A 20,408-nucleotide genomic window follows, 5' to 3' on the forward strand; every position below is an offset into this window, starting at 1 on the left:
AATTGCAAAGGGTAACGAGGAGCAGGAAAAGATGGCTGTATCCAAACTTGTCAAGTCTTCAGAGTACCTGTATGCCAGCCAGAGGGAACGTAAGTGTTCTGAGCTGTGAACCACTGTCTGCTCCGGCCAGCTCTGCAAGGAGCAGTACACAGTCCTGGAGCCATGTGGGAATAACCTTCTTAGGAAAACCCTGCCAAAAAGAATCCTTGCGGGAACACCTTTCTGTCTTCTCCCCACTTTGGCTCAAAGAGCATGGACACAGCCATGAGAGGCTGCAGCTGGCAGAGGCTGCTCTGCCCACTGTCTTGCCCAGACCCCTTTCCCACACAGGGCAGGCCAGCTCAGGTCTTTCAGGTGGTTCTCAAGGGCAGCAGTCCTAAGTGTGAATTTATCCTTGAGTTTTGGGCTGGGAGCTAGGAAACAACAGAAGTGCCTGGGTGAATAAGACAAAACAGCCCCCAAGACCTTCTCTGCATCAATGAGGAGTGCAAATCCTGCACTCTGCCTGACAATAGGCAACAACCAGAAAACTATCAGGAAACAGAGGGGACACTGAGAAAACCCTGGATGCAGAGTGCTGTGGCTGCGGGAGACACGGGTGGGGTTGAGGCGAAGCACCTTGCCTTCCAGGGAAATGTCCCTCACCCTGGCTGGGAGATGACAGCTGCTGGCAAAGAGCAGCTGCTGACTCCTCCCAGAGCTGGATTGCCCCATCTGGATTTTCACAGCACTCAAGTGGGCTCAGCAAAGGGAGACTTCGGTGGGTGGGCAAGGATGGCCACATGCTGCAGGGACCTCCTGGCTTCAGAGATGGCCTTGCTCGGGTGGACATTCCCTCCATTCCCCAGAATGGAAATGCCCCCAGAAGGAGCTTGCTGTGGGAGATGTAATTTCTCCTGTTGGTTTCCACGTGACAGCAGTAAATTCTTCTAATACTCCTTAAGCTGAATTTTCCACGGTCAGTTTTCCTAGGAGACTATTTTTGCATGCATTTCCTCGTTGCCTGGACAAGACTAAGACAGATTTGAAGGCAGACCATTGCAGTAACTCAGCTCCACATAACAAGCCAGGTTCAGTAGGGGTGGGGAAAATAAACAGGCTGGGGATTGACAGGAAGAGAGATTTAAACGGTGAAGTAGAGCATCATACTCTGTCTGGGGCTTCAGTAGGTTTTCAACATAGCAGGAGGAGAGGCTGTGGCACAAAGCAGTCCTTTTCTACATGACTGTGTGTATGTATACATGTATATATGAATGTATGTTGAATATTTAGATTAACCCCCCCCTTATTCAATGCGTAAAATGCACACATGTATAACTGGAACCCAAGACTTCTGACAGTCCCTCCGGTCCCTCACATACCTTTGTCTGAGGCAGTCCCAGTGGAAAAACAAAAAGGCAAACCAACCCCAAGCGAGCACCAGCAGTACAGAAACAGCAAGGCTTTCTTATAAACTGCCATTCAAGGGCGCTGGAATTGGATGCATGGGGCTGCACTGTGTGCTTCCCTGTGGAATTGGCCTCTCCCGCTGCCTCCCGCAGCAGATTGACCCTGGGAAAGCAGAGTTTGTCCGCGCTGCCATCCATGGCACCAGGCACTGCCTTCAGCGACACAGCGTCTGCACAAGGAGCTAAGGAGGATCTGAACGAGGGAAAAGAAGCCACGGCTGGAGGATGAACACTGAGCTAACAAAATCCACCAGCAATCCCACACCAGGAGATGTTGACTTTGCAGTTTCCTGCGTTTGCAGGTGACATCAGTTAATGTGTTCAAATGGCTAATGTGTCATTAAAGGAAAATGGGACTGGAATGAAGGATTCTGGATGTGGGAGGCAAGCCCCTTAAATTCCCTGCTGTGAATGCTGGTTTTGAGAATGAACCACTGCCACCAGGTACTTTGGAAGAAAAGCCTAGTTAATAATTGGAGAAAATGGCATGGCACAAAACTCTAAGCGCTTGGCCTGGAGGCTGTGTGTCCATTAGAGGAAATCAGAAAGTCAAAACAGACACGGTGTAATTTCTCTATACTTGCATTAACCATATTCCCAGCACTAGCAGTGTGGTTCACTGTAGTATAATAAAGCACTTTATTCCACACCATCACAGCTAAGTATCCTCATCAGATGGAGCATCACAGTGCCTAGAATTCACTTTTCCATTAAGGAGAACATGCATCTTGCTAAGATATTTGTCTATAGCTCAGCAATGTTTTGATTGTTATAAGAGGGCATAGCTTGGTGGTAAACATTCACCCTCCCAGCCCCAGAGGAACTTATAATTTCATAAAAAAAAGTCAAACAAACTTCATTTCTACTATTTGGCAACTGTCTTGGTAAAATACTTTGTCAAAATTACAATATCAATCCAGTTGTTTCTGTGCACAAAAATTGTTCCTTTCTAGGCACCAGAACTGGTTTCCTTTTGAGGCTTTAACTCTTGCATTAACTCTTTTGGAGCCCTAAAAATGACAGAGCTGTCAAGGGTATGGGTCTTTGATTTTTTTTGACCTGGAGCACTGCCTGAAGGTTGGACAAATTAAAATCTGAGCTGGACTCTTCTGAGAGGTTCAGGGGAATGGATACAAGCTGATATGGAGGAAATTTAGATTCTATATTTGAATTATTTTTTTTTTTTTATCTACAGGAAGGGAAGTCAAAACACTGGGTCAAGAGCCCACAGAACCAGTGGTCTCCATCCTCAGCAGTATTAGGACCCCATATGGACAAGGCTTGGCACAACCTCATTTAACTGGTGCTGCTTTGTGCAGGGGTTGTCCTACATGATCCCTGAGTCCCTCCCAGCCTGAATTATTCTGTGATTTTGTTGTCAACACAGAGAACAAGGGAAAAGGGACAGCAGCATAGGCAATTTTACAAGCTCTTCATATTCACCATACTCCAGAGCCAGAGAAGACCAAGCTGGATCCCCAAACTTCCTACACTAATAGCCTCTACCAAAGTATGTGTGGATGCCTGCGAGCTATACCATCTACTGAAGGGGAAAGCTGGGTAAGAACATTCTTTCCCCATGTTTGGGATCCTGGGAGGGTTGAGGGTATTTTTAACATTTTTTGTACCTGTGTGCATTGCCACATGCCCTTTAGAGCCTCACATATGATGTCTTTGTGGAGTGATGCTGAGAGCTCCCTGGCTGAAAAGTCATAGGGTTGGTGCACAGAGCCAAACTGTTCTCTCAGGTCTGCTCCGACCACTCTGAGGTTTGACTGGGTGGATATAGCCAAGACCACAATTAAAAATGAGGATTTTTGCAGTTCATTTAACTGGTAGAAATTTCTGCTTGACTTTTAATCCTTGAAGTCATTTTAACTCCTTGCTGACATATGTCCATATTGGGGATTTATATATTTATTTATTCTTAAAAGCAGTAAAACAACGCACAGGTGGGTGTTGATGCTATTATAGAATCCCAGTGATAAGCAAGAGCTTCTTTGAGGCCACCTTAAACCCTGCTGAAACTTAAATGTCAGGTTGTTATTGTGGCTTGTTTACTCTCACTTCTAGCTGCATTTTATTGTTTGGCTTCCTAAATCTCAGCAGGGAAAGGACAGCTTAGCTCCCTTGAAGACTGTGCTACTCTGAAATGATGACTGTTGCTGTGGGGGAAGGGGTTGCACTCTCTGTGACATGATTTGTAGGACCCTCTATAAATCATTTAGCAGCATGCCTTCACTGTAAGCTTACAATTTGTGGAGCTTTAAGAAATGTGAGGAATAACAATGCACAAAGGAAGGAAAAACAAAGCAGACCAATAGATGAAGAGATGGACTTCTCTAAACCCCTTGCCTGGAAAACCAAAAGCCTGTATTTAAGTCACAGGGACAAGCACTGAAAGCATTTTAATGGGTGAGTGCCTTCCTGTGCCACCACTGCGTGTTGTACAAATCGCAGCTTTGTGGCTTCAGAGCAGACAGGGAGGGGGCTTGGCCAGCCCTGCACGAGCAGAGTGGCTTGTGACCCTCGTGTCTCCCTCGTGAAGTCCTTAATAAATCATCCTGCTATTCTCATAAAGTGGAGTTGAACAGCAAAGCAAAGGCCTGAGCATGCAAACCCAATTGGAAAATCAAGGGATTCTAAAAGCGGAGGGCAATGCCCTCCATTTCTGCCACAGGGCAGCACCCACATATGGCTGCAGATAGCACTGGAGCAACTGCTGGGGAGCTAATGTGGAAGTTACATTGCATTTTTCTTACTGCTGAAGGAGATGTCTGGCATAATTCTTATGCCAAATGGGAATGCTGATACAGATTTTAAGTGATAATTAATGTCAGTCAGCATTCTTATAAATAGAAATCCTGTCTCAAAAAATATTCCCATTTTTGATGATGGATTTGGTGATACAGCGATCTTCCTTTCCTTGTCAGGTGCTTTACTTAATACTATTCAGCAAGGTGATTAAACAATAAGCACTCCACAATATCAGTAAAAAAATGCATTAAATGAAGAAGTGATGGGTTTTTGAGTGGGATTCAAACAGAGATGTTCCCACTGTAGGTCAGAAGTGACCAAGACATTGAAAGCATTTTCTACCTAAGATGCATCTAAATGATGTGGCAGGTCTGCCTCAAGGATGGGGCAAACAGCAGCAAATATGCTAATGAAGCCTTGGAGTTAATTTTTACCCATTTTATTGGCTGGAAGAGACAGGCCCCGGGGATTCACTCTATGATCTCCCATGGACCATAGTCCCTTTCCAGGGCAGATCTGCTGTGGAGCTGGAACAAGAGGCACTAGATCAGCATCCTGTATTTGTGATAGTGAAAAAATGTGCTTCAGAGAAGCTGTAAATCATGTAGAAGATGGTGCAACATTTGGTAAGGTAAGCTCATTCAAATTGTATCTAAATACAGGCCGGTGTAAAGGGTAGAGAGGCAAAGTGCAAGCCACTCCTCAAAATGGGCAAGCAGGGTAATCCCACAATAACAGCAAAGACTTTGAGGTCATAATGGAGAAGCAGCTGAACATGGGTTGTGAGGGCAAAGCTGCACTAAAAAGAGGTAAAATAATTGCTATATTAAGAGAAAGGAATGTGAGCAGATTCATGGATGGGCTTCTTAGGTTGTATACAGCTGAGATGAGGCCAGTTCCTGACAACGCTCAGCTCCAGAGTTTATGTTTTTTAATAAGGGTGTAGCAAAATTGGTGACTGTACAGGAAAGAAGCACCACAACAAGTGCCACAAAAATGGCTTAAGAGCTGAAGAAAGTGCTCTAAAGTGAAAACCAGAGCACAATCTGTTTAGCCTAGCCAAAAAAAAAAAAAAAAAAAAAAAAAAAAAAAAAAAAAAAAAGAAATGTGACTTGGTAACAATGTGCTATTACCTTTGCAAAACAGTGGGAGCCATGATGGGTTTTAGCACAGGAAGTAACAGGACCCAGTAACTGGAATCTCAAAACAGACAAATTGACATGGTAAGAATACATTTTTAAGAAGGGTCTAAACCTCTCAAGGTATCAATGGAAGTAATGAATCCTCCACCTCTTAGTGTCTTCTTATCAGGACATACAGCTGCACTTCAAGCAGAATTTGTTTTTGTCAAACATGCCATTGCTATCTCCCTCATTTTTATGAAAGTCATCCTTTAGCATTCTAGTGGCTGAGACCTTTTGTGGCAATAAATAGAAGGAAACAACAGAAGGGCCCAGAAATTATTCCCCAGAATATTTTTAAGTATTTAGTAATTACGGGAAGTATTAAATAATTGAAGAAATTAGTTTGCACAAAACCTCTGATCTTCATTCTTTAAAAGAAATTTCTGGCTCACAAGCTTCTTTCTTTCTGCTCCTTGCAGAATCATTGGCAGGAACACAACAGCATTTATCAGGGTTTTTCCCAGTGCTGAAGCTCTTGATGGCAAAGACTGAGGCTTCGGAAATGCCCTAGGAAGGCTGTCAGGTGCCAGCGGGCATCGGGCCGTGACAGCAGACTTGCAAGCCAAGAGCAGAATGTGTGATAGCTGCTCTAATCACCACCCCTACAGACCTTAGCCCAGGTAAGACTCAAGGGAACATTTCCTTCTGCTTTTATGCCAGCATTAATACTACAAATTTTGGTTTCCCTTGCCCAAGATATCCAAGATTCAGAAACTGATCCTGCCTGTGGGATACAGGATTCTCTTTTCAAGATAGGATATCTAGAGAATGATCAAAGGCATCCATAGTCAGTGGATTAAATGGGAGCTGTGGATGCTGGCTTATATTAGCTTCCAATTGAGTGTCTGCTGCTGAGTTTGAAGTGCCTAAACTAAAGACATTAGAAACTGAAAATGTTGCCTAGCTGTGCTTGATCTTCATGTCCCAGAGGAGTAAAGAAAGCAATAAAAACTAATACTGTCAGGAACTGCAACATGCCCCTAGTGACAATGCACAGGGAGCAAGAAAAGCAGAGTAGGAAGCTGTTCCCCCAACCCACCATAATAATGCTCATGTAAAGATCATGTTTTGCACTGTTTTTAGGGTGACTATGGAATTTATTCCAAAGGTATAGCAAGAGCTACAGAATGGTGAATGTGAAAAATAGGGGAGAGACAAATTATTATGTAAACTAGGGAACAAATTATAATGTAGCTAGGGAAGAGACTGAGAAAAGTGCTAGAGCAGCAGATTAATGCTCAGGGACACCCTGACCTGAGTTCTGTGATAGAGAATGAACATTTGGGACTGAGGTATTTGAACTTCCTACTCAGATTCCTGCAGCCAGCCTGAGTTTGCTGATTTGATTAAGGATTGACTGTGCCCATGTGAATTTAAATTGATTTCTCATTGCAGCATGAATCCCTCCCTTCCCTCCCTCCCTGCGAGACAAGACACAGCAGCTGAAGTCGCCTTTACAAGTCATGCTGACATGGGAGAAAGAAGCTAAATGGGAGAAAGAGGCTTATGGGATAATGAGCAAATATTTTTTAATTAGTGGTGAACTGAGTATTTCTCCTGTTTTCTGCTCCAGATCCTGGCTGGCAGAAGAAAAAGAAGGAGGCAGGACTGGGATGGAGTAGGAGAGCACTAGGGTGAATGGGATTCCACCAAGTGGCTTTGCTTCTCCTATGAGCCTTAATCTCTCACAGCTGGGTCTCCTTCTTGCTCTGATATGCACAATTTTTATTTTCCCCTCTCTGCTGCAGCAAGCATTATTTTAAAATTCCCACAGGCACAAGTTTGGAGGCCTCCTAGTTTCCAAAGGAGAAGTAAGTCAGGTGAACCATGAATTCACCCTGTAGGTGGCAGGGACTCTTTTCTGACTGGTTTTCCCTCACCTTTAACCTTGTTCTACCCTCCATTGATGCATTAGTGAAGTGCCTCAAATCTGCAAGTGACATAATTTGCTCAACAATCAGCATTCTCCATCAATAATGAAACCAAAAACATAGTTTGATAGACAACAAGGCTACAGCAGCTGGCAGTGCTGCACAAATCTGGCACTCTTGCTGCTGAGTTTATTAGACGTTTTATAGTCCTGAGAACTAAAGATAATGGATCCCATTCCCATATGCTGCATCAACAAGAGCTGGGACTTCATCGTGCCATTGATCTATGAGGCAGCAGTGAATACGACCCAGACACAAATGTTAAAATGAATCAATCCTAAGCTGCTAAAGAGACACCAAGAAGCACTTTCCAATTCTTAGTTCTTGTTTTCTAATCTCCGTTCCATGAAATACTCTCCCAAGGGGTTTTGAATACAACAGTTTGCTGCAGAGTTTGGGATCAGCTTGAGAGGAATTGCCCCTGTGGATCAAAGAATAGAGATGAAATTTAGAGCCCATTATCCTTAGTAGGTACTTGTGAGCTCCACCCATTCCCTATGAAGCAAAAAGCTTTTGGGGATTGCTTTAATTTTTAAAAAGTGCTGTGTGATTATGTTCATGCAGGTTTGCTGTAGGGTTCATAAAGCTATTCTTCTCAGATGACTGGAAGACAAACTTTGATTTGCTTCCAAGAACAGAAAACTGTAAATATCTGCAGCCTAGAGAATTAAGAAAAAAATGCAAACAGACTTTAGTCTGAACCTCACCAATAGTGAGTGCTACTCAGGTGCTAACATTGGCTACTTCAGAAACTATGGTACCTTCCAATGTTAGCATGTGAAGCTGCCATGGTTGCTGCAGTCTCAAATCCATTTCCATTGAATCTTCATCAATGTACTCTATTTTACCTGTTTAAAACGCTTAATACTCAATATCCACAAACCGTGTTAAAGCAAGCATGCAAGGAAAAGAAAAAACTAAAATAGCAGCCTCTAGACTGACACCTGAAATATAAAATAGAGACAAGAGAAAAATGCTATGATATAAAATCAGTTTTCAAGGCAAGGAGAGACTGCCTGGCTATGTACACAAAATGAAAGTTTCACCAAGACATTATCGCATAAAATAGTTTGGAGTGTTCCTACTCAAACACAGGGTTATGAAAAGGAAAGACAATCAGCTCACTCGTCCTGATTATGGATGCCAAGAGGAACTGATGACGGCCTCAGGCACTTTCATGGCTCCATGTGCCCAAAATCTCTGCAAAAATCATATCAAGTGGCATTTGGTATTTAACCTTGCTGTACCCTTTACGGCAGGAAATAATGCTGCTTGGGTACAACAGCTCCCCAAATCGTGAGTGTTTTCCAGTAACTAGTATCAAGTAAATAACTCAAAAAAGCTGGATGAAGAACTAAAAAAGAGATTAATGTGTTCATTAATATGGTAAATTATTTTCTCCTATATGTATCTGAATGGATGGGCAAATAATGAGTCTCTTAGATTTGTGGAGCATTTCACACTGGGGAGAAGATCTGATTGCTGTGCACATTGCATCTTTCTGTTAATTTGGACAATGAAACCCAACAGCTGTTTTATAACACACCCAAGTTTACAACCTGAGGTAGAAGCAATGTAATTATTTTGAGATAAGTTAGACTGCTAATGCTAGTATGTGGATTTAAGAGATGAGTTTCTTAATAGCTCCATGGAATCCAGACTTAACTTGCAGGAGCAAAACAAAAAATCTGGGTTCAGGGAAGAACTCAAGCTTTGCATGATTCATGCAAGTCATGTGGCAGACATTTTATCAGTGCTGGTCAAGAAAAAAATGCATTTCAATTTTTAACACTAAGGAAAGCTTATTAGGAAAGCTTCCCATTAGGATGCTCCTTTGTAGGTGTGGAACCTACAAACCTAAAAAAGCTGTTTAAACTTTTGACTTAAAATACAATAAAAACTTATTTAGGTGTGAGGAGAATAATAAAAATATTGGGTTTGGTAAAATTCTGTTACCCCCAAAAGAAATAATCTGAAAACTCCAGTATAGGTCATGATTTGATGAAATTGTAAAAGAGAAGTTAGCAGAGTTCAAATTGAAGTCTCCACCAGCAGCCAGGATGTCATGTGATACCTTATGTGAACAGCTCAAAGAGTTCCTGTCAAAGTTAAAAACAGCCTATAATAATTTTATTTGTTACTACAAACAAGTCATTACACTTATTTGAAATACATTATTTTCATGTTTTTTATTAAAAAGCTTCCTTTTTAAACAATAATTTTAAGTATAGTGATTATCTGAACACCTGAAGCTCAAAACACTGCTCCCACCACATGACTGTGCTTCTCACGCCAGCATGTAGATACAGGCATAAACATATGCCCTGAGGATAGGCTAGCCACTTCACACCAGGAAAACCTCATGTGCTGAAAAGTGAGCATCAGCACACAGCCCAGTGTCCAGAATGAAGGGCATCAGATGAGCAGTTTTATCCCTAGTTCTGCTACTCACTCAAATGCTGCCATTGACCAGCTGAGCTGATGATTCTGGACTCGTTACTGCCACAACCTTTGGCTGGAGGTATTTAGGTTTGCATGTGAACCGTGCTCACGGCAAAGTGTTGCAACATGTAGAGTCATGAATTGGCTGCAGCCTGAAAAGGGAGAAGTAGAGAAAAATCATGAAATGCTATGAACTACAGTAAAACTTGTGTTCAAACACTGCTAAAATAAAAAAGCTTCATAAAGCTCAGACAAGAGATCTAGTTTGGATCTTGAAAAAAAAATAAAATTTCCAAGAGTTGAGAGATTTGCATGGAATTGTTTTCCTCTTAGGCTTTCCCTTGCACCTGTCCTCACCCCACAAAGTGGGCCGTCCGTCCATTGAATTGGGTCCTATAGCGCAACCCTCCTGTTTTTGTCCTGGTTCAATCCCTCAGACTTTCTTCATTAAGTGAATGATTTAATCTTAAGAGCTCACTAGTTTGGTGACTCCTATCCAGCAAAACAAGCTCCCAGTCCTTCCCTGCTGGTACCTGCTGCCCCAAAGGCAAAGCAATAAAGCACAGCCTTGCTGGCATGGTGTCTCCCTTTTCTCTTCTCTGTTCAGCAGGTTTTCCTGGCTGCTGAAACTTCTTACCAGCCCTGCTGCCTGGCTGAGGTGCATGGGAACAAGCTGGACAGCTGCCCTTCCACCTGCTCCTGCCAGAGAAGTGTGCTGCACTCTTGAATGCCTTGAGATGGCATTCAGCCCCTTGCTCTTGCACAGAGACCTAACTCCAGCACAGCCCCAGAGGACAAAGTGACTCTAGGTGCTGTTGACACAGCACAGAGGAGAGATCAGGTGGAGCCTGGGCAGCTGTGGAGGGGCAGAGTCTGGCCATGGGGACACTGAGCTACTAAGACCAGGCTGCACCTCAACAGCACAAGTTGTCTGCATCAGTCCTCCCATAATCCCCACGCTGAACTGTCCAAGCTGTGAATGAGAACCCCCAAATAATTAAACATCATCTGCTTTAGCAGACACTAGCAGGAAAATAAATAAGACATCCCAACAGAGGAAGATAATTTCACGTTTACGCTTGCAAGGGAAAAGGGAATTTGAAACAAACAAAACATCTTTTTTTCCCCCCCGCAGAAACTGTCTGTCAAGGCAGGACCGTAGCGACACTGAGGACTCTGTGCAAAATTCTTCTGTTTGCTTCTGCATTTGATTAGCTGCCTGCATTATGTGTTTTAATTTCCTGCCATTGAAGCACGTTGCTGTCATGGTGATAGATGCTATAGAAATGAGTAAAATAAATAAAAAAAGTTCAGAACACTTTTGACCAAGTCTGCACTAATTAGCGCATAAGACAAACAGACAAATGTTTTCTGGGATTTGTGTCAACTGTATCCAGATTCCTCCCAGATATCAGCAAAACCCTTTCTAGAAATGGAAATAAAGAAAGGCAGCAGATGGTGCTGGGAATACTCGGAGTAAGATGTCTCCATTCAGACCCAGATATTACTATCAAACCATGGAGTTAACAAGAACTGTGGAGCAGTGAATATTTAATGTATGGTAGTAGAAGAGCAAGGAAGGCAATATTGCAAAATGACTGGTAAAGGCTAACCAGAAAACCATTTCAGAACTTGTGTGGGTGGGATGCTACCTGTGGTGGCAAAAGCTGATTTAGCAGGAATAGGTGGAAGTGTGAGAGGAAGAAGCAGCAGACTATCCCTTGGCAGAAACATGGGAGAATGGAGATTAATCTTGTTAATGAAGTTTATAATACCAAAATGATGGTGTGGTACTGTTCATCTCTACTGGACTTTATAAAAGAAACCAAAATATTAATAATTGTAACTAGCACAGGGTTCAACCAAGGCATCCCAAGAGTTTTACAGGCATAAAACTGTCTGTGCTTTCAAAGTGAAGAAAGGATTTCTCTGATTGACAACAGGAAAGAAATACATAAAAATAACTCCTTTCCAAAACCAAAGAGAAGTTATTATTTCTTGCAGAGCTTCTACCACAAGCCATCATCATCCCCTCCTGGCTGACTTTCCTGTAGAGATTCAAAGGTACAACACATATCCTCAAGCCATGTAATATCACTGCTATTGTGCTCTCTATGCAGTTCTGATCAAATTTTCTTTGATCAGAAAATTAATCTTAGTTAGAAATAGGAAACCTAAAGGATATTTACCGGACGCAGTCTATATTAAATTAGCAGATGTTTAGCTTTTTTTTTTTTCCAGGGTACCATCATTTCTCAGACAAATGCAATCTCAATTTGGGCTATAAGTGTAAATTCTAATCTCAGTAATAACATCTCCCATCATATTGCATGCCACCTGCATATACTTTGCAATGCAAATTGCCTGAAACACATCCTTCCTTTCAGCCCACACCTCTAAATGGAGGTGAAACCCCACAGCTTGAATTTTTGGCTTTGCACAGTCTGACCTGTAGACTTTGACCTCAAGTCCACCATAGTAGCTGAATCTCTGCAGTTGAAAAAACGTTGCTAGGAATTACATATTTACAGAACATGGAAGCCTTTATCAATGCTGCTTTTGTTACAATCTAGAAGGAGTTGCTAACAGTTGACTGCACTTTTTTTTCAGATGGCTGTAGTCTGTACACAGCTAACAGAGGAGCAAGTGCACTGCTGACATAGCTATGCAGTAAGGGCTGTAAGTAAAGAAGCACAGGGTAAAGTCTTGGGATTTGAGGCACCCTGAAATATGCAGTCGTTCAAGGATGGGCCAACCATCTGCTCTGGGGACATGTTGGCTGGTAACTGTGGTATCATTATTCCAGAGCTCACACATGTTCCGCTAAATTCACCTCTCCTTGACAGAATGCTTTGGTGTCAGGCAAGTCAGAAAACTTACCCTCCAAAACTTACCCAGGTGCCACCAGATGCTTGACAAAAGCAGTCACCAGTTATGCAAGGACCAGCATCTTCCACAGCTGTCTCCAGCTGATGGCTTATGCCACTTTGGCTGCAGGAGGAATGAAGCTTCAGCCACAGAAATCCCATCTGCTATGTCAGAAACCTGCAGTGCCTAAACCTGGCCATCACTAGCTGCTGGTCACTGGCATTAGCAACCACAGCTCATGCTATGATCAGGGGAGTTGCAGGTTTTCTGCATCATCTCATTGCATTTAGGACACATCTCCTCCTCCATCTACCTCCACAGGTAGTGCAGTGGCCCAGGAGGGCAGAGGCAGCTATCAGGGTGTCAAGGAATGGCTGAGGAAAGCAAAAAGTGTCAGCAGGAACCTATGGAAAGCTGTAGGGAACAGGGGAAAGGTGTAGGACAAGGCTGGCACAGCCTTCAACCCCTTTTGTGCAGAGACAGCCCCATCTGCAGCAAGCTCAGACTGAAAGCCAGCCATGTTCCAAAGCACCTACGGAACAAATTGGGCAGCTGTGGGAAAATACATTCCACAGCAGATGCATCACTATGAAAATAGCCCAACCTGCTGACTGGACAGCCTGCACAGATCTCACTAACGCAGCAGGCTGAGCAACAAAGGTGTCAATTACCAGAGCATAGCACGTGTGTACAGAGACTGGCAGGGAAGACGTACGTGAGTGGGAGTTGAGTCCATCACTGCCTCCAATGCAAGGTTCAGGGGGGAGAAGTTTAATGCATATGTGTGTTCTCATATGCATTTCCTTCCAGGAGGTTATGAATATGCAATTTGGATTGCTTATCCACATGCCTTTTCCAGCAGGCTGAAGGGTTTGCAGTGAGGGGCAGTGGGTTCCTGCTGCTGGGTAATGGAGACCCAGCACAGAGTGAAGGAGCACCTTGCTTGAGGTGCGTTCCAGTGTGAGGTCCACAGCCCACACTGCCTGTGTGAGAGCAGAGGGCATGTGGCCAGGTGTGGAACAGACTTGGGCAGCAGGAAGCATCTTCATAGCCAGCTGTTTGCTCCCAGCATTGTTCTGAGCAAGTTCTGACTTTCACCAAATTCTGCCTCAGGGCAGAGCACCAGCCTAATGCTGGGCTGAGCCTCATGTTTGTGGCCTCAAGTGATGGGCCTGGGAGCTCTGCAGGGTGGCAAGTATCTTCATGACAGCTAGACATCCTTGCTTGTGTCAGCTAACTGCACTTGCAGGCTCCAAGGAGACCTTACAACTAAATGGTAACACTGCTTTCGTTGTGATGCAAAGGGATAGGTCTGCCACGCCATCCTGCAAGCATCATGCTGCAAACCCAGCTTCTGCGTGTCCTCATATGCATTTCCTTCCAGTTTTAGGTACAGATGCAGATGTTTTTGGGGAATTTTCTTCAAGGCCACATGCATCATCTGTCCTGTAAATGATTGCAGTGGCACCAGCTCCTGTCCTTGACTGTGCTTCTTTGTCAAGCACAGCAGTGATAGCAATCACTTCAGGTTTTGCAAACCTGCAGATCACTATTGCCAATCTTTCTATGAACAAGAACTAATTAATCTTCACCACATCTTTGTGAAGAAGGTAAGTATTATCATTTATTATCTTTCCTGTTCTACAAATACAAACCGAGATGGCAAAACAAAAAATGATTTGCTGATGGCCAGGCAAAGATAAACACATCGTGGGTAGTAAATATAGTATTGCTCAGTGAAAGAAGGCAGACTGTGAGATTCCCAGATTTTACCTTAATGCATGCAATGAAGAACAGCCATCCTAATAAGCAACAGTTCTTCAAAATGGAGTCTTTCTGCTCTGAGAATAAGTAAAACAGCAACCAAAATATTTTGCTAATTTTAGTGCAAAAGAAATACAAAGATGAAGGGCCCAAATTTTGAAGCAGAGCAGCAGCTGCACACATTTGGTTTTGGTTTTTAAAAAGCACATTTCCCATTTAGGCTTCAAAGTGGCTGCTCTGTCAAAAGGCCCACTGACATATTGAACCTCTTGACATTTTGAGTTTTAATTTACTCTGAAATATTGCGGAGGGATCAGTTAAGTGCTGAACTTCATTTTTCTTTTAGTCTGCTGCAGTCAAATGGAGTGGAGCTGTATCTTTAAAATCTTGCCCCATTTTGCCTGCAGTAGGGACATGGAAAATTGGCTTTCCGTGTGTGCAAAGGCAAGAAAGGATGTAGAAAGCTTGCTGAAAAGAACTGAAAATTGCCTGTTTCACTGTAGCTTTGTCTCAGTAAGATGCTCCTTGTCTGTGGAAATAGTAGTTGTTTCCTACCTTCCTATTCTGTATTTCAGCAATTACACTGGCCATTTTAAGAAACTAGTTATAAATGCGGATTATTTTCATGTCTGGTCAAATGCTGAATAATGATTTAGTATTCCTGTGCCACATCCTTGCAAAGCACTTCAAACTGATTTGAGTACATGAGCCTGATCTTTTCAAAAATCTTAACTGAGAAAGAAGTAGCTGATATTATCCTGAAAAAAAGCACTCAGGTGGCTCATCATTTCTTAACTGTATGAGGTGAGAAGGGGAAAGGCAAGACAGTGGTAAAAAAAAGCAGGGAAGAGTTTCTTGGGAACAAGCTCAAGCGGCATCCAAAGGGAAAATCCCTTAGGGCCTCCAAGGAGGTAAACAAACCTGCAGCTCTTTGGCTCCCTTACCTTCTTTTTTTTTTTTGTTTTCTTACTTTCTTGTGGAGAACCCTCACACAGTGCAGTGTCCTGAATTTATTAATTCTTTATATGTTTTGATAGATGACTTTTACATATTTTTTTTCCACTAAGTTCTGGGCACCAGTGCTGTCATTCTAAAGTTTTCTCCTATTAAACTATACATTTAAAGACTAGTCTGAGAAAGTTGCCTCCCTTCTTGATGGGCACAATACTTGGGAAGCCAGCACAAAGACAGATTCAGGCAACAGAAAAGCGGGAATAAAAACAGGGTAAGAGGGAGACCTTCCTCCTCTTGTACCTATATTGGTCACATAGAAATGTCCCAGGTAAAAAATCACTCTGCTGCCTAAAATTAAGAGATACAAGCATCAAAAGGCAGAGTACTGTGATGGGTATCTTTCCCCAGGCTGCCATGTTTCATTGTAGGCCAATCCAAGAGGGATCGGTGCAGCCTTTTCCATTGCTGCTACTTGGGCATACAAAGAGCCACTTGTCTTTACTTGTCCAAGAGGTGAACTGAAGCATTGAGAAAATTTCTGTCTGGTGAACAAGACACAATGTGTGGTACTTGCAGTCACCTGGTCTTTTATTTTTGAATGTGGGAGGGGAGGAGCACTGTGTGGTCATGTTCTGTGGCACACAAGATAGTGCCCTAGTGAGGAATGCTGCTGTCCAAAGGAAGAGGGTCTGGGAAGTGTCTGAGGATGTCAGCTGTTGGGACGAAGATTTGGAAAGAGCATAAGGTTCAAGGCAAAGATAATAGACAACACAGACCTTCAAATGGCCTGGGCATCTCTTCAGCTACTTCTACAGAAATTTTTCAGAGTCCAGTGGAAAGGGTGACTGACTAAATGCCAGGAAATTTAGCATAAAAAGACCAAAAAGGACAATTGTGCATGTACCAGCAAGATGGATGGCGGTGTGGGAGCAGGGAGCCTACATGTGCCAAGGCACAAGATCAGAAAGAAAACCAGAGGAGCTCAAGGCAGAGTAGTGACACCTCGCTCTGCTTGGATAGCAAAGAGGGAGCTGGGGACTGCTTTCCATTTGGTGATGTTTGCCCTGTGGGGAACACAGTACAGTTTACACAAAATTAATAGACTGGAGGTGTTTGATTGCTCCTGAAAGAAGTCCTTAAGCACATTAGTTAAAATGGAGCTCTGCCTATTCAAAGGTAAGAGAAAGACCAGGGGTAGGTGGTTTGAAGCCTGACTGCCATTGGGGAGTGCATGAAAAAGGTGTGCCCATGACAACTCCATCACTAACCAGGAAAAGTCATCAACTCTAGCCACAAAGTTCAGGAAGGCTGTCTTGCAGAGAGAAACCCACCAGCTACCAAGGCAAGGGTGTGCCCTGAGGTTCTGCACTGGGAAGCACCTCCTCTGTGTTTAATTACAGGATGAGAGCATCAAAAAGGCACAGCTGAAGAAACAGAAGAGCTTTCCTGGTATTCTTTCCATTCATTTAGTTATACAGGTGCCAGGTTTGCAAGCAGAACATCTTATTGAAGTTTCAGACAGATTTGTATTGATTTGAAGTCAGAACATTGTCCAGCTAAGTGAACCTGCAATAAACTAATTTTATGCCAAGTTAAGCCTGTACAAAAACATCTCACACTGGTTAAAATGAATTGGCATTTAAACAAAGTAAACATAATTTGATAAAACTTCAGTGAGAAGATGAGGTTACTCATATTGTAGCCATGCAAGAGCATTTGAGAGAGTTATTCATATAATGCCTGTTACACAGGAAAAAAGCCTGGGTTTGAATCTATATAGCAACATCAACCAAAAAGAATTTTATGAACATATTTTTTTAAAAAAATATTCTGATTAAAATTTAAAGACCTAGTTCTAATTATTTGACCAAAATAATTTTCTATTATAGTATAATTGGCTATTTAAAAAGAGTAAGGTGGCAGATAGTGTCTAAAGGCAAGACAAAACTACAAGATGGCACGTAAAATAACTGTAATTAAACAATCAAATGTAGCAATTAAACATGAATGATTCTTTATTAGGCTGAATGAGGATGCCAAACAAGACTCCACAGGTGGCAAGTTTATTCCCCCATGCTCGTTGGTATTTTCATTAGCAACTCTTGGCATAGTCAGACATGCAAATCTGTCTGTGTTTTTAAGAGCAAGCCCCTGTTTAGGTATCCTTCAAACCAATGAGGATATGAAAATATCAAGGAGGACAGGATTAAAGTATAACAACAGTGTTTAGGAGATAAATTGAAGAAATATGCTGAGAGTCGACAAAGTCAGTGTTCTGCACAGGGAATAATGAAATGCACTACAGTAGAATGGCCATAGAAAATTCTGGGAAGAGTTGTTTTGCTGTTGTATCCAGAGGTCACCAGTAAACCCCTGAGAGAGTTGCCAGCAGTGCTGCTCTTTGACAGGCACAACATCCAGGCAGCCGAGATGGGCTGTGCTGGGCACCGCGGCTGCGACTGGGTGGCAGTGCTTTGCGAGGCATGGGAACTCTCCTTGCAGACAGCGCTTTTTGGAGCCAACTTCCTTGCCAGCAGCCACAGGCAGAAAGTTTTGTCATGTCTTGCAGCCCTGCCATCCTGGAGACATGCCAGGGAGGCATTGGCACAGCTGCCAGGTTTGCCTGGGCTGGCATCCAGTGTGTCAGCTGGGGCCAGTGTCCCCCTGCAGGAACAGGGCCACCAACTCCTGGAGCCACCTGCTGCCTTGAGGAGGCTGCTTTGGGGCAGCGTTTTTCCTAGATTGCAATGTTTTCCCCAGTGCTCTCCAAAGCCTGAAGGCAGGGATTGGGCTCTGCCTACAAAGCAATATCTGCCTCACAGGGACTCATAAATATGACTCCTGGCTGAACACCCAGCCAGTCAAACCCTACGTGAACCTGCATGTGGGACAAGATGCCAGCTGAACAAACTGCCCAGCAATAAAATGGTTAATAGTGGAAATGTGGGAAACCAGGTGAGATGGTAATGCTACTTCTGCTGCTCTCCTTCAGCAACGGAGGCAATGGCACACAGCAACAGAGTGCTGCCTTTGCTGTGGGGAGCATTTTCTTTTTAAAGGATAATCCAAAAGAGCTCACAGGAAAGTAACAGAGGTGATAAAGGATTTGGAAAATAAGACCTGTGAGAGAAAGACATTTCCAGAATGCAGAAGAGAGGGCTGAGGGGACACATAACTGTCCAGAATCATGTTAAAGGGTATTATAGAGAGGATTGGGACCAATTCTCATTAGTCAGAGAGGACAGAATGGTAAGGAATGGATTTTAAGTCCAGTAGCCAAAAATTAGATCAAATATTAAGGAAAACTTGCCATGATAAAACAGCAAATGAAGCAATCTGCTAAAGAAGCACAGACAGTGGCCACCACTGCAGAGATACCAGGAGTGACCAGGCCCCCAGAGGTAGTGGGGAAACCACCCAGGAAATCCTCTGGTAGTCAGGCTGGAGACCATGGATAACCCACTCTCTCCTGAAAGGTTCTCCTCTCTCCTGAAAGGTTCATGGCTACGACAAGGCATCCCAGAAAGAGCAGACTACATGGGAGGACTAGAAAGTATTCAGATATGAGTGTTCAGGGACAGGGCAGAGTTTTTGCTGCATCAGGGTCAGTATTAATGGGTATTACAAAGCACTCTGTCCTTGGTTCCCAACTGCATTTTCTCACCAGGGATGGAAAGTGACAGCCTGGCAGCTGGTCCCCCTCCTGCCCAGCTGTGACATGCACTTTGGGACCGCTGACAGACTTGGGCAGTTTCTGGTCTTTCTGTCTAGTCCTCAGACGGCACATGGAAATAATATGGCTGCTATGCATCCCAAATTACTCTCTGAGGGTGTGCATGGACATTTGGGACAAGGCTTGACCCACACCAGCTACAGGGAAGTAGCCTTGGGGGTGTAAACCAGATAGATCAGAAGAAATCTGACTCCTGTGGAGCTGCCCCACAACACAGCAGGTTTCATCTTGACCATAGGCAACCAGTGCAATGGTGTTGAGTGAACTCTCCCTGTTTATTGAGGTAAGTTATCACAAGATGCAATGTGCATCATGGGCAAAAAAATTCCGTCTTTTACTGCCGCGGCGGTGGAAAGCCCGGAGCACCGCGACTTCTCCAGAAGCAGCCTTGAAAAAGGCTGGCCCGAAGCGCATGCGAGCAGCTTCGAGCAGTCGAGTGATTCTAGCTCAGCTCAGTAATAGTATAGTGATTTCAGCTCAGCTCAGCTCAGCTCAGCAGCGGCGGGCAGGCAACACAGGAAGCAGGGACGAGATAGCTGGTCCAGCGTTCCACCGAGGCACAAGCCTTTATTCAGGCAAAGCTTCGGCGAAGGGTGCTGGTAACAGCGAATCTCCCGAACAGAGGAAAACCCGGGATATTTATGGGGAAGGAGAGGGGCGGGGGGAAGCCCGAGATACCTGTATCGGGGTGGGACAGCAGGGGGAACACCAATGAAACACAACAGTTTAACATAACTAACTCAAAGACCCCTGGGAGCAACATTGTGTCGCTCTTACAGAGAAGTATCTCCTCTCCAGGGGAGGGCCAGTATCTCGGGCCCAGCGGGCTCCTCCGCACCCACAACTCCCACTTCTTTATTTATTAAAAAGGCATCCCCTAGAGAGTTAGCTGATAGCTTCTTAAAACATGAAAACATACTTAGGAAGATAATAACAATCAAGAAAACTCAAGAAAAAAAATTTTTGAGGAGGGAGGCAACCCATCCTTTGAGCCCTTAGTTCCCAAAAAGGTCCTCAAGCCACTGGGGCTCCTTTTCAGTCTGACGCTCCTGGACCGTGTGTTGGAGTCTCTGGATGCAGGCGTGGATGCCTTCGCTGGGGCTGGAGAGGTCAAAGCAGCACAGTTCGTTAAACTCCTCGCAGCCGTGTCCATGGGCCAGGAGCAAAAAGTCTAGAGGGTTGGTGGCACTGCCCGTGGACAAACACATGTGGTCTTGTTGGAGTGTCTTTGCGAGGGTGATCCACACGTTCTCCTGGGGCTGTGCTACTAGCCAGGCATCCACAGCTGATGTTTTCAGGAGCATCCAGATAATCAGGGACATCAGGA

The sequence above is a fragment of the Poecile atricapillus genome, chromosome 4, assembly GCF_030490865.1.
Source record: "Poecile atricapillus isolate bPoeAtr1 chromosome 4, bPoeAtr1.hap1, whole genome shotgun sequence".
NCBI classification, from domain to species: domain Eukaryota; kingdom Metazoa; phylum Chordata; class Aves; order Passeriformes; family Paridae; genus Poecile; species Poecile atricapillus.